Source organism: Odontesthes bonariensis, chromosome 5 (genome assembly GCF_027942865.1).
Source record: "Odontesthes bonariensis isolate fOdoBon6 chromosome 5, fOdoBon6.hap1, whole genome shotgun sequence".
Lineage (NCBI taxonomy): Eukaryota > Metazoa > Chordata > Actinopteri > Atheriniformes > Atherinopsidae > Odontesthes > Odontesthes bonariensis.
This window is the reverse complement of record NC_134510.1, coordinates 14368287-14380612: the sequence shown is the minus strand read 5'-3', so window position 1 is coordinate 14380612 and position 12326 is coordinate 14368287. Positions and strand designations below refer to the sequence as shown.

The window sequence follows — 12326 nt, the reverse complement described above, 5'->3', positions numbered from 1 at the left end:
TTTTAAAGCTCCCACAGTGAGGGGGGGGGGGATAATAATGATTGAATTTGTCAAACCTGCTGCTTCAAACTTAGAAATGAAATAAAAAAGTTATTCCAAACAGGTGACTCCAACTGGTGAAAGCAGCATCCATGAAAGCCTTTGAGGAGCAAAGATTGGCAGAGGATCTTTGGATTGTCCACAAATGTTTTTTTTTTTTTTGTTTTTTTTCATAAAAACAATTTTCTTCAAAGGAAGATTAAAAGGGATTTGCATTTTGCTGCAGTGCAGTGCATAATAGACAGAGATAATCTCTACGCTTTCACTCTGAAACAGTGAAAACTTTCTAGTTTCAGCATTTTCAGCATCTTTTTCAGAATGTTGTGGCTCTGAAATACAAAAATGGACGTATGTGAACAAATGTATTAAAGTTGACATGGAAAAAAAACACCTTGGGTTCATGCTGTCTGCAAAGAAGTGAAGTTAAACATGAAAATCACGGCATCTTTGTGCATTTTTCATACTATTCCAAGTAGTTCTGGCTTGGGTTTGTATATGTGCAGTCCTGTCTACGGTATGGCACTTGGGGCGTTTTGGGGTGCGATGGAAGCAAATTCCATTTTCATTGTCAGCTTCTTGATATATTCCTTTGACTGACTTGCTTGTTCAGACATAATCAAATTTCTATTCTTAACTCTACCTCTTTCAATTCCCTTTCTCTGTCAACTCAAGTGAAAAATATCCCCACTGCTTCTCAGAGATACGTCGAGCATCTCTCCCTTTGTTGATTAAAGCGAAGTCTTTCTGTCACTCTGTATGCAAATAGGGTTTACCTGCATTTTGACAGATAAGTGATACTTTGTTTTGTTTTTTTGGCTTGTTTGCTGAATTCAAATCAAAGTGTTATTCACCACTGTCAGGACAGAGGCTCCCCAATGTCCAGGATTAGTTTAGAGCAGAACACCCAAAGAGCTTTGATGACCATTGGGTTGCAGACGCATGCAGTTGGAAAAAAAACAAGCCCTACATCCCTAAACGCAGCGGCTGTTGCAGCCTTGTTAGGATATGATGCAAAGGATTTGATGATAAGAATAATTGGTAGAGAATGGCATGGATGTTTAAACATTTACTTCTATGAACACCTCATGTCTCCAAATACATCATTCCGTTATAACTCGTTACAAATGGCTTTCATTGGCTGTTTTGGTCACTTCACTCGGTGACTCCAGCTGTTGGGATGACCTGATCACAGGGCCGGCCTTCTGCAGTCGCACCGCGGGCGGACATCGGGCCCCTCTGCTCTGTCCCCTGAGCTTGATTGATTCGGATGGACTTAAAATCTCGGGTTAAAAAAGTCTGGTGAAAAAAGTCGGGTTAAAACAGTCGGGTTAAAACAGTCGGGATAAAACAGTCGGGTTAAAAAAGTCGGGATAAAAAAAGTCGGGATAAAAAAGTCGGGTTAAAACAGTCGTGTTAAAACAGTCGGGTTAAAAAAGTCGGGTGAAAAAAGTCGGGATAAAACAGTCGATGAAAAAAGTCGGGTTAAAACAGTCGGGTTAAAAAAGTCGGGTGAAAAAAGTCGGGATTAAACAGTCAGATGAAAAAAGTCGGGTTAAATACATCATTCCGTTATAACTCGTTACAAATGGCTTTCATTGGCTGTTTTGGTCACTTCACTCGGTGACTCCAGCTGTTGGGATGACCTGATCACAGGGCCGGCCTTCTGCAGTCGCACCGCGGGCGGACATCGGGCCCCTCTGCTCTGTCCCCTGAGCTTGATTGATTCGGATGGACTTAAAATCTCGGGTTAAAAAAGTCTGGTGAAAAAAGTCGGGTTAAAACAGTCGGGTTAAAACAGTCGGGATAAAACAGTCGGGTTAAAAAAGTCTGGTGAAAAAAGTCGGGATAAAAAAAGTGGGGTTAAAAAAGTGGAGTTAAAACAGTCGGGATAAAAAAGTCGGGTTAAAACAGTCGGGATAAAAAAAGTCGGGATAAAAAAGTCGGGTTAAAACAGTTGTGTTAAAACAGTCGGGTTAAAAAAGTCGGGTGAAAAAAGTCGGGATAAAACAGTCGATGAAAAAAGTCGGGTTAAAACAGTCGGGTTAAAAAAGTCGGGTTAAAAAAGTCGGGATAAAACAGTCGGGTTAAAACAGTCGGGTTAAAAAAGTCGGGATAAAACAGTCGGGTTAAAACAGTCGGGTTAAAAAAGTCGGGATAAAACAGTCGGGTTAAAACAGTCGGGTTAAAGAAGTCGGGATAAAACAGTCGGGATAAAACAGTCGGGTTAAAACAGTCGGGTTAAAAAAGTCGGGATAAAACAGTCGGGATAAAACAGTCGGGATAAAACAGTCAGGTGAAAACAGTCGTGTTAAAACAGTCGGGTTAAAAAAGTCGGGATAAAACAGTCGGGATAAAAACAGTCGGGTTAAAAAAGTCGGGTTAAAAAAGTCGGGTTAAAACAGTCGGGATAAAACAATCGGGATAAAACAGTCGGGATAAAACAGTCAGGTGAAAACAGTCGTGTTAAAAAAGTCGGGATAAAACAGTCGGGTTAAAACAGTCGGGTTAAAACAGTCGGGTTAAAACAGTCGGGATAAAACAATCGGGATAAAACAGTCGGGTTAAAAAAAGTAGGGTGAAAAAAGTCGGGTTAAAACAGTCGAGTTAAAAAAGTCGGGTTAAAACAGTCGGGTTAAAACAGTCGGGTTAAAACAGTCGGGATAAAACAATCGGGATAAAACAGTCGGGTTAAAAAAAGTAGGGTGAAAAAAGTCGGGTTAAAACAGTCGAGTTAAAACAGTCGGGATAAAACAATCGGGATAAAACAGTCGGGTTAAAAAAAGTAGGGTGAAAAAAGTCGGGTTAAAACAGTCGAGTTAAAAAAGTCGGGTTAAAAAAGTCGGGATAAAACAGTCGGGTTAAAAAAGTCGGGATAAAACAGTCAGGTGAAAAAAGTCGGGTTAAAACAGTCGGGTTAAAACAGTCGGGTTAAAAAAGTCGGGATAAAACAGTCGGGATAAAACAGTCGGGATAAAACAGTCAGGTGAAAACAGTCGGGTTAAAACAGTCGGGTTAAAACAGTCGGGTTAAAAAAGTCGGGTTAAAAAAGTCGGGATAAAACAGTCGGTTTAAAACAGTCGGGTTAAAAAAGTCGGGATAAAACAGTCGGGATAAAACAGTCGGGATAAAACAGTCAGGTGAAAACAGTCGTGTTAAAACAGTCGGGTTAAAAAAGTCGGGATAAAACAGTCGGGATAAAAACAGTCGGGTTAAAAAAGTCGGGTTAAAAAAGTCGGGTTAAAAAAGTCGGGTTAAAACAGTCGGGATAAAACAATCGGGATAAAACAGTCGGGATAAAACAGTCAGGTGAAAACAGTCGTGTTAAAAAAGTCGGGATAAAACAGTCGGGTTAAAACAGTCGGGTTAAAACAGTCGGGTTAAAACAGTCGGGATAAAACAATCGGGATAAAACAGTCGGGTTAAAAAAAGTAGGGTGAAAAAAGTCGGGTTAAAACAGTCGAGTTAAAAAAGTCGGGTTAAAACAGTCGGGTTAAAACAGTCGGGTTAAAACAGTCGGGATAAAACAATCGGGATAAAACAGTCGGGTTAAAAAAAGTAGGGTGAAAAAAGTCGGGTTAAAACAGTTGTGTTAAAACAGTCGGGTTAAAAAAGTCGGGTGAAAAAAGTCGGGATAAAACAGTCGATGAAAAAAGTCGGGTTAAAACAGTCGGGTTAAAAAAGTCGGGTTAAAAAAGTCGGGATAAAACAGTCGGGTTAAAACAGTCGGGTTAAAAAAGTCGGGATAAAACAGTCGGGTTAAAACAGTCGGGTTAAAAAAGTCGGGATAAAACAGTCGGGTTAAAACAGTCGGGTTAAAGAAGTCGGGATAAAACAGTCGGGATAAAACAGTCGGGTTAAAACAGTCGGGTTAAAAAAGTCGGGATAAAACAGTCGGGATAAAACAGTCGGGATAAAACAGTCAGGTGAAAACAGTCGTGTTAAAACAGTCGGGTTAAAAAAGTCGGGATAAAACAGTCGGGATAAAAACAGTCGGGTTAAAAAAGTCGGGTTAAAAAAGTCGGGTTAAAAAAGTCGGGTTAAAACAGTCGGGATAAAACAATCGGGATAAAACAGTCGGGATAAAACAGTCAGGTGAAAACAGTCGTGTTAAAAAAGTCGGGATAAAACAGTCGGGTTAAAACAGTCGGGTTAAAACAGTCGGGTTAAAACAGTCGGGATAAAACAATCGGGATAAAACAGTCGGGTTAAAAAAAGTAGGGTGAAAAAAGTCGGGTTAAAACAGTCGAGTTAAAAAAGTCGGGTTAAAACAGTCGGGTTAAAACAGTCGGGTTAAAACAGTCGGGATAAAACAATCGGGATAAAACAGTCGGGTTAAAAAAAGTAGGGTGAAAAAAGTCGGGTTAAAACAGTCGAGTTAAAACAGTCGGGATAAAACAATCGGGATAAAACAGTCGGGTTAAAAAAAGTAGGGTGAAAAAAGTCGGGTTAAAACAGTCGAGTTAAAAAAGTCGGGTTAAAAAAGTCGGGATAAAACAGTCGGGTTAAAAAAGTCGGGATAAAACAGTCAGGTGAAAAAAGTCGGGTTAAAACAGTCGGGTTAAAACAGTCGGGTTAAAAAAGTCGGGATAAAACAGTCGGGATAAAACAGTCGGGATAAAACAGTCAGGTGAAAACAGTCGGGTTAAAACAGTCGGGTTAAAACAGTCGGGTTAAAAAAGTCGGGTTAAAAAAGTCGGGATAAAACAGTCGGTTTAAAACAGTCGGGTTAAAAAAGTCGGGATAAAACAGTCGGGTTAAAACAGTCGGGTTAAAAAAGTCGGGATAAAACAGTCGGGATAAAACAGTCGGGTTAAAACAGTCGGGTTAAAGAAGTCGGGATAAAACAGTCGGGATAAAACAGTCGGGTTAAAACAGTCGGGTTAAAAAAGTCGGGATAAAACAGTCGGGATAAAACAGTCGGGATAAAACAGTCGTGTTAAAACAGTCGTGTTAAAACAGTCGGGTTAAAAAAGTCGGGATAAAACAGTCGGGATAAAAACAGTCGGGTTAAAAAAGTCGGGTTAAAAAAGTCGGGTTAAAACAGTCGGAATAAAACAATCGGGATAAAACAGTCGGGATAAAACAGTCAGGTGAAAACAGTCGTGTTAAAAAAGTCGGGTTAAAACAGTCGGGATAAAACAATCGGGATAAAACAGTCGGGTTAAAAAAAGTAGGGTGAAAAAAGTCGGGTTAAAACAGTCGAGTTAAAAAAGTCGGGTTAAAAAAGTCGGGATAAAACAGTCGGGTTAAAAAAGTCGGGATAAAACAGTCAGGTGAAAAAAGTCGGGTTAAAACAGTCGGGTTAAAACAGTCGGGTTAAAACAGTCGGGATAAAACAATCGGGATAAAACAGTCGGGTTAAAAAAAGTAGGGTGAAAAAAGTCGGGTTAAAACAGTCGAGTTAAAAAAGTCGGGTTAAAAAAGTCGGGATAAAACAGTCGGGTTAAAAAAGTCGGGATAAAACAGTCAGGTGAAAAAAGTCGGGTTAAAACAGTCGGGTTAAAAAAGTCGGGATAAAACAGTCGGGTTAAAACAGTCGGGTTAAAAAAGTCGGGATAAAACAGTCGGGATAAAACAGTCGGGATAAAACAGTCAGGTGAAAACAGTCGTCTTAAAACAGTCGGGTTAAAACAGTCGGGTTAAAAAAAGTCGGGTTAAAACAGTCGGGTTAAAACAGTCGGGATAAAACAATCGGGATAAAACAATCGGGATAAAACAGTTGGGTTAAAAAAAATAGGGTGAAAAAAGTCGGGTTAAAACAGTCGGGATAAAAAAAGTCGGGATAAAAAAGTCGGGTTAAAACAGTCGGGTTAAAAAAGTCGGGTGAAAAAAGTCGGGATAAAACAGTCAGATGAAAAAAGTCGGGTTAAAACAGTCGGGTTAAAAAAGTCGGGTGAAAAAAGTCGGGATAAAACAGTCAGATGAAAAAAGTCGGTTTAAAACAGTCGGGTTAAAAAAGTCGGGATAAAACAGTCGGGTTAAAACAGTCGGGTTAAAAAAGTCGGGATAAAACAGTCGGGATAAAACAGTCGGGTTAAAACAGTCGGGTTAAAGAAGTCGGGATAAAACAGTCGGGATAAAACAGTCGGGTTAAAACAGTCGGGTTAAAAAAGTCGGGATAAAACAGTCGGGATAAAACAGTCGGGATAAAACAGTCGTGTTAAAACAGTCGTGTTAAAACAGTCGGGTTAAAAAAGTCGGGATAAAACAGTCGGGATAAAAACAGTCGGGTTAAAAAAGTCGGGTTAAAAAAGTCGGGTTAAAACAGTCGGAATAAAACAATCGGGATAAAACAGTCGGGATAAAACAGTCAGGTGAAAACAGTCGTGTTAAAAAAGTCGGGTTAAAACAGTCGGGATAAAACAATCGGGATAAAACAGTCGGGTTAAAAAAAGTAGGGTGAAAAAAGTCGGGTTAAAACAGTCGAGTTAAAAAAGTCGGGTTAAAAAAGTCGGGATAAAACAGTCGGGTTAAAAAAGTCGGGATAAAACAGTCAGGTGAAAAAAGTCGGGTTAAAACAGTCGGGTTAAAACAGTCGGGTTAAAACAGTCGGGATAAAACAATCGGGATAAAACAGTCGGGTTAAAAAAAGTAGGGTGAAAAAAGTCGGGTTAAAACAGTCGAGTTAAAAAAGTCGGGTTAAAAAAGTCGGGATAAAACAGTCGGGTTAAAAAAGTCGGGATAAAACAGTCAGGTGAAAAAAGTCGGGTTAAAACAGTCGGGTTAAAAAAGTCGGGATAAAACAGTCGGGTTAAAACAGTCGGGTTAAAAAAGTCGGGATAAAACAGTCGGGATAAAACAGTCGGGATAAAACAGTCAGGTGAAAACAGTCGTCTTAAAACAGTCGGGTTAAAACAGTCGGGTTAAAAAAAGTCGGGTTAAAACAGTCGGGTTAAAACAGTCGGGATAAAACAATCGGGATAAAACAATCGGGATAAAACAGTTGGGTTAAAAAAAATAGGGTGAAAAAAGTCGGGTTAAAACAGTCGGGATAAAAAAAGTCGGGATAAAAAAGTCGGGTTAAAACAGTCGGGTTAAAAAAGTCGGGTGAAAAAAGTCGGGATAAAACAGTCAGATGAAAAAAGTCGGGTTAAAACAGTCGGGTTAAAACAGTCGGGTTAAAACAGTCGGGATAAAACAATCGGGATAAAACAGTCGGGTTAAAAAAAAGTAGGGTGAAAAAAGTCGGGTTAAAACAGTCGAGTTAAAAAAGTCGGGTTAAAACAGTCGGGTTAAAACAGTCGGGTTAAAACAGTCGGGATAAAACAATCGGGATAAAACAGTCGGGTTAAAAAAAGTAGGGTGAAAAAAGTCGGGTTAAAACAGTCGGGTTAAAACAGTCGGGTTAAAACAGTCGGGATAAAACAATCGGGATAAAACAGTCGGGTTAAAAAAAGTAGGGTGAAAAAAGTCGGGTTAAAACAGTCGAGTTAAAAAAGTCGGGTTAAAAAAGTCGGGATAAAACAGTCGGGTTAAAAAAGTCGGGATAAAACAGTCAGGTGAAAAAAGTCGGGTTAAAACAGTCGGGTTAAAACAGTCGGGTTAAAAAAGTCGGGATAAAACAGTCGGGATAAAACAGTCGGGATAAAACAGTCAGGTGAAAACAGTCGGGTTAAAACAGTCGGGTTAAAACAGTCGGGTTAAAAAAGTCGGGTTAAAAAAGTCGGGATAAAACAGTCGGTTTAAAACAGTCGGGTTAAAAAAGTCGGGATAAAACAGTCGGGTTAAAACAGTCGGGTTAAAAAAGTCGGGATAAAACAGTCGGGATAAAACAGTCGGGTTAAAACAGTCGGGTTAAAGAAGTCGGGATAAAACAGTCGGGATAAAACAGTCGGGTTAAAACAGTCGGGTTAAAAAAGTCGGGATAAAACAGTCGGGATAAAACAGTCGGGATAAAACAGTCGTGTTAAAACAGTCGTGTTAAAACAGTCGGGTTAAAAAAGTCGGGATAAAACAGTCGGGATAAAAACAGTCGGGTTAAAAAAGTCGGGTTAAAAAAGTCGGGTTAAAACAGTCGGAATAAAACAATCGGGATAAAACAGTCGGGATAAAACAGTCAGGTGAAAACAGTCGTGTTAAAAAAGTCGGGTTAAAACAGTCGGGATAAAACAATCGGGATAAAACAGTCGGGTTAAAAAAAGTAGGGTGAAAAAAGTCGGGTTAAAACAGTCGAGTTAAAAAAGTCGGGTTAAAAAAGTCGGGATAAAACAGTCGGGTTAAAAAAGTCGGGATAAAACAGTCAGGTGAAAAAAGTCGGGTTAAAACAGTCGGGTTAAAACAGTCGGGTTAAAACAGTCGGGATAAAACAATCGGGATAAAACAGTCGGGTTAAAAAAAGTAGGGTGAAAAAAGTCGGGTTAAAACAGTCGAGTTAAAAAAGTCGGGTTAAAAAAGTCGGGATAAAACAGTCGGGTTAAAAAAGTCGGGATAAAACAGTCAGGTGAAAAAAGTCGGGTTAAAACAGTCGGGTTAAAAAAGTCGGGATAAAACAGTCGGGTTAAAACAGTCGGGTTAAAAAAGTCGGGATAAAACAGTCGGGATAAAACAGTCGGGATAAAACAGTCAGGTGAAAACAGTCGTCTTAAAACAGTCGGGTTAAAACAGTCGGGTTAAAAAAAGTCGGGTTAAAACAGTCGGGATAAAACAATCGGGATAAAACAATCGGGATAAAACAGTTGGGTTAAAAAAAATAGGGTGAAAAAAGTCGGGTTAAAACAGTCGGGATAAAAAAAGTCGGGATAAAAAAGTCGGGTTAAAACAGTCGGGTTAAAAAAGTCGGGTGAAAAAAGTCGGGATAAAACAGTCAGATGAAAAAAGTCGGGTTAAAACAGTCGGGTTAAAAAAGTCGGGTGAAAAAAGTCGGGATAAAACAGTCAGATGAAAAAAGTCGGTTTAAAACAGTCGGGTTAAAAAAGTCGGGATAAAACAGTCGGGTTAAAACAGTCGGGTTAAAAAAGTCGGGATAAAACAGTCGGGATAAAACAGTCGGGTTAAAACAGTCGGGTTAAAGAAGTCGGGATAAAACAGTCGGGATAAAACAGTCGGGTTAAAACAGTCGGGTTAAAAAAGTCGGGATAAAACAGTCGGGATAAAACAGTCGGGATAAAACAGTCGTGTTAAAACAATCGTGTTAAAACAGTCGGGTTAAAAAAGTCGGGATAAAACAGTCGGGATAAAAACAGTCGGGTTAAAAAAGTCGGGTTAAAAAAGTCGGGTTAAAACAGTCGGAATAAAACAATCGGGATAAAACAGTCGGGATAAAACAGTCAGGTGAAAACAGTCGTGTTAAAAAAGTCGGGTTAAAACAGTCGGGATAAAACAATCGGGATAAAACAGTCGGGTTAAAAAAAGTAGGGTGAAAAAAGTCGGGTTAAAACAGTCGAGTTAAAAAAGTCGGGTTAAAAAAGTCGGGATAAAACAGTCGGGTTAAAAAAGTCGGGATAAAACAGTCAGGTGAAAAAAGTCGGGTTAAAACAGTCGGGTTAAAACAGTCGGGTTAAAACAGTCGGGATAAAACAATCGGGATAAAACAGTCGGGTTAAAAAAAGTAGGGTGAAAAAAGTCGGGTTAAAACAGTCGAGTTAAAAAAGTCGGGTTAAAAAAGTCGGGATAAAACAGTCGGGTTAAAAAAGTCGGGATAAAACAGTCAGGTGAAAAAAGTCGGGTTAAAACAGTCGGGTTAAAAAAGTCGGGATAAAACAGTCGGGTTAAAACAGTCGGGTTAAAAAAGTCGGGATAAAACAGTCGGGATAAAACAGTCGGGATAAAACAGTCAGGTGAAAACAGTCGTCTTAAAACAGTCGGGTTAAAACAGTCGGGTTAAAAAAAGTCGGGTTAAAACAGTCGGGTTAAAACAGTCGGGATAAAACAATCGGGATAAAACAATCGGGATAAAACAGTTGGGTTAAAAAAAATAGGGTGAAAAAAGTCGGGTTAAAACAGTCGGGATAAAAAAAGTCGGGATAAAAAAGTCGGGTTAAAACAGTCGGGTTAAAAAAGTCGGGTGAAAAAAGTCGGGATAAAACAGTCAGATGAAAAAAGTCGGGTTAAAACAGTCGGGTTAAAAAAGTCGGGTGAAAAAAGTCGGGATAAAACAGTCAGATGAAAAAAGTCGGGTTAAAACAGTCGGGTTAAAAAAGTCGGGATAAAAAAGTCGGGATAAAACAGTCGGGTTAAAACAGTCGGGTTAAAAAAGTCGGGTTAAAAAAGTCGGGATAAAACAGTCGGGATAAAACAGTCAGGTGAAAACAGTCGTGTTAAAAAAGTCGGGATAAAACAGTCGGGTTAAAAACAGTCGGGATAAAACAGTCGGGTTAAAAACAGTCGGGATAAAACAATCGGGATAAAACAGTCGGGTTAAAAAAAGTAGGGTGAAAAAAGTCGGGTTAAAACAGTCGGGATAAAACAGTCGGGTTAAAAAAAGTAGGGTGAAAAAAGTCGGGTTAAAACAGTCGGGTTAAAAAAGTCGGGATAAAACAGTCAGGATAAAACAATCGGGTTAAAAAAGTCGGGATAAAACAGTCGGGTTAAAAAAGTCGGGATAAAACAGTCAGGTGAAAAAAGTCGGGTTAAAACAGTCGGGTTAAAAACGTCGGGATAAAACAGTCGGGTTAAAACAGTCGGGTTAAAAAAGTCGGGTTAAAAAAGTCGGGATAAAACAGTCGGGATAAAACAGTCAGGTGAAAACAGTCGTGTGAAAACAGTCGGGTTAAAAAAAGTCGGGTTAAAAAAGTCGGGATAAAACAGTCGGGTTAAAAAAAGTAGGGTGAAAAAAGTCGGGTTAAAACAGTCGGGTTAAAAAAGTCGGGATAAAACAGTCGGGATAAAACAGTCAGGATAAAACAATTGGGTTAAAAAAGTCGGGATAAAACAGTCGGGTTAAAAAAGTCGGGATAAAACAGTCAGGTGAAAAAAGTCGGGTTAAAACAGTCGGGTTAAAAAAAGTCGGGATAAAACAGTCGGGTTAAAACAGTCGGGATAAAACAGTTGGGATAAAACAGTCAGGTGAAAACAGTCGTGTTAAAACAGTCGGGTTAAAACAGTCGGGTTAAAAAAAGTCGGGTGAAAAAAGTCGGGTTAAAAAAGTCGGGTTAAAACAGTCGGGATAAAACAGTCCGGTTAAAACAGTCGGGTTAAAAAAGTCGGGTTAAAACAGTCGGGATAAAACAGTCAGGTGAAAAAAGTCGGGTTAAAACAGTCGGGTTAAAAAAGTCGGGATAAAACAGTCGGGTTAAAAAAGTCGGAATAAAACAGTCGGGATAAAATAGTCGGGATAAAACAGTCAGGTGAAAACAGTCGTGTTAATAGCCTGGAAAACCAGCGCCAACTGCTGGACGGCAAAATGTTTTGCCTGCGGTTGGGTCTGGCCTCGATCCACTTGTCATTTTGAAAATACTGCCCTGAATCTGGCAGATGGCAACTAAACCAATCACAACGCAGAGATGTGTTTTGAATCAACGCGGGCGGGCCAGAGGGTTCTGGTGCGGGGTTTTGAGGGAGTGACGACAGAGCAGTGCGACGTTGGGCAGCGGAAGCGAACATAGACAAGCGAAAGCACAACAAGAAAGATGGCGGCGGCAATGGAACAGTGCTCGTTTGATTCAGCCTTGGCACACAGCCATTATAACGAACAGCCTTGCCACTGTATTAAGCCCCATTGTACCGGCTTTTTGGCTGCAGTTCCACCAGAATTCCACTGGGAGCGTCGGTGGAGATCAGAATGAATGGGGCCCAATGGAGCTAGATGCTACAAATGGTCAGTTTCACCTAAGTCTCCTCAAGAGCGCTCAGATTTGAATGTAGTTTCTGAGAGCTCAACATGGGTTTCAAGTAAAAAATCTACTGAACGAGTACATATATCGCTTTGATTTCTCACTGGTTGGCTTCTTGTTGTCCACAACGCGCTAGCATTGTGCTAATGACAGCTGGTCGACCCGCTATGTATGACGTCATATACACTTCAAATCCTTTTTTTAAGCAAATGAGTGGCTCTAAAAATCTAAAACTCAGCCATGGGTATTTTCTAAACACCCTTTTTCGAAAACAACATTCGAATTACTAGAGAAAAAATTATATCTTGAGATAAGGGCACGAAAGGGCGTATAGCTCCATAGGACTCCATTCATTCTGGTCTCCAAAATTGGGCGCCCCACGTGGAAGAGGGTGGAACTGCAACCAAAATCGCCTCGTTGGAAACCGGAAATGCACCGTGAGTGGCGTATCTGTCCTATTATAGAATCTGTGCTTGGCATCAGTTTTGGAAGAGTCCCCTCCCACCAAAGCTTTCT

General features: G+C 40.0%; 1 protein-coding gene across 2 annotated transcripts in view; it reads left to right on the top strand.

Annotated features, from left to right (window-relative positions):
* Nucleotides 1–12326, top strand: part of znf236 (zinc finger protein 236) — a 73996-nt gene that overhangs the window by 41054 nt on the left and 20616 nt on the right. The gene's annotated exons all lie outside the window — the stretch shown is intronic.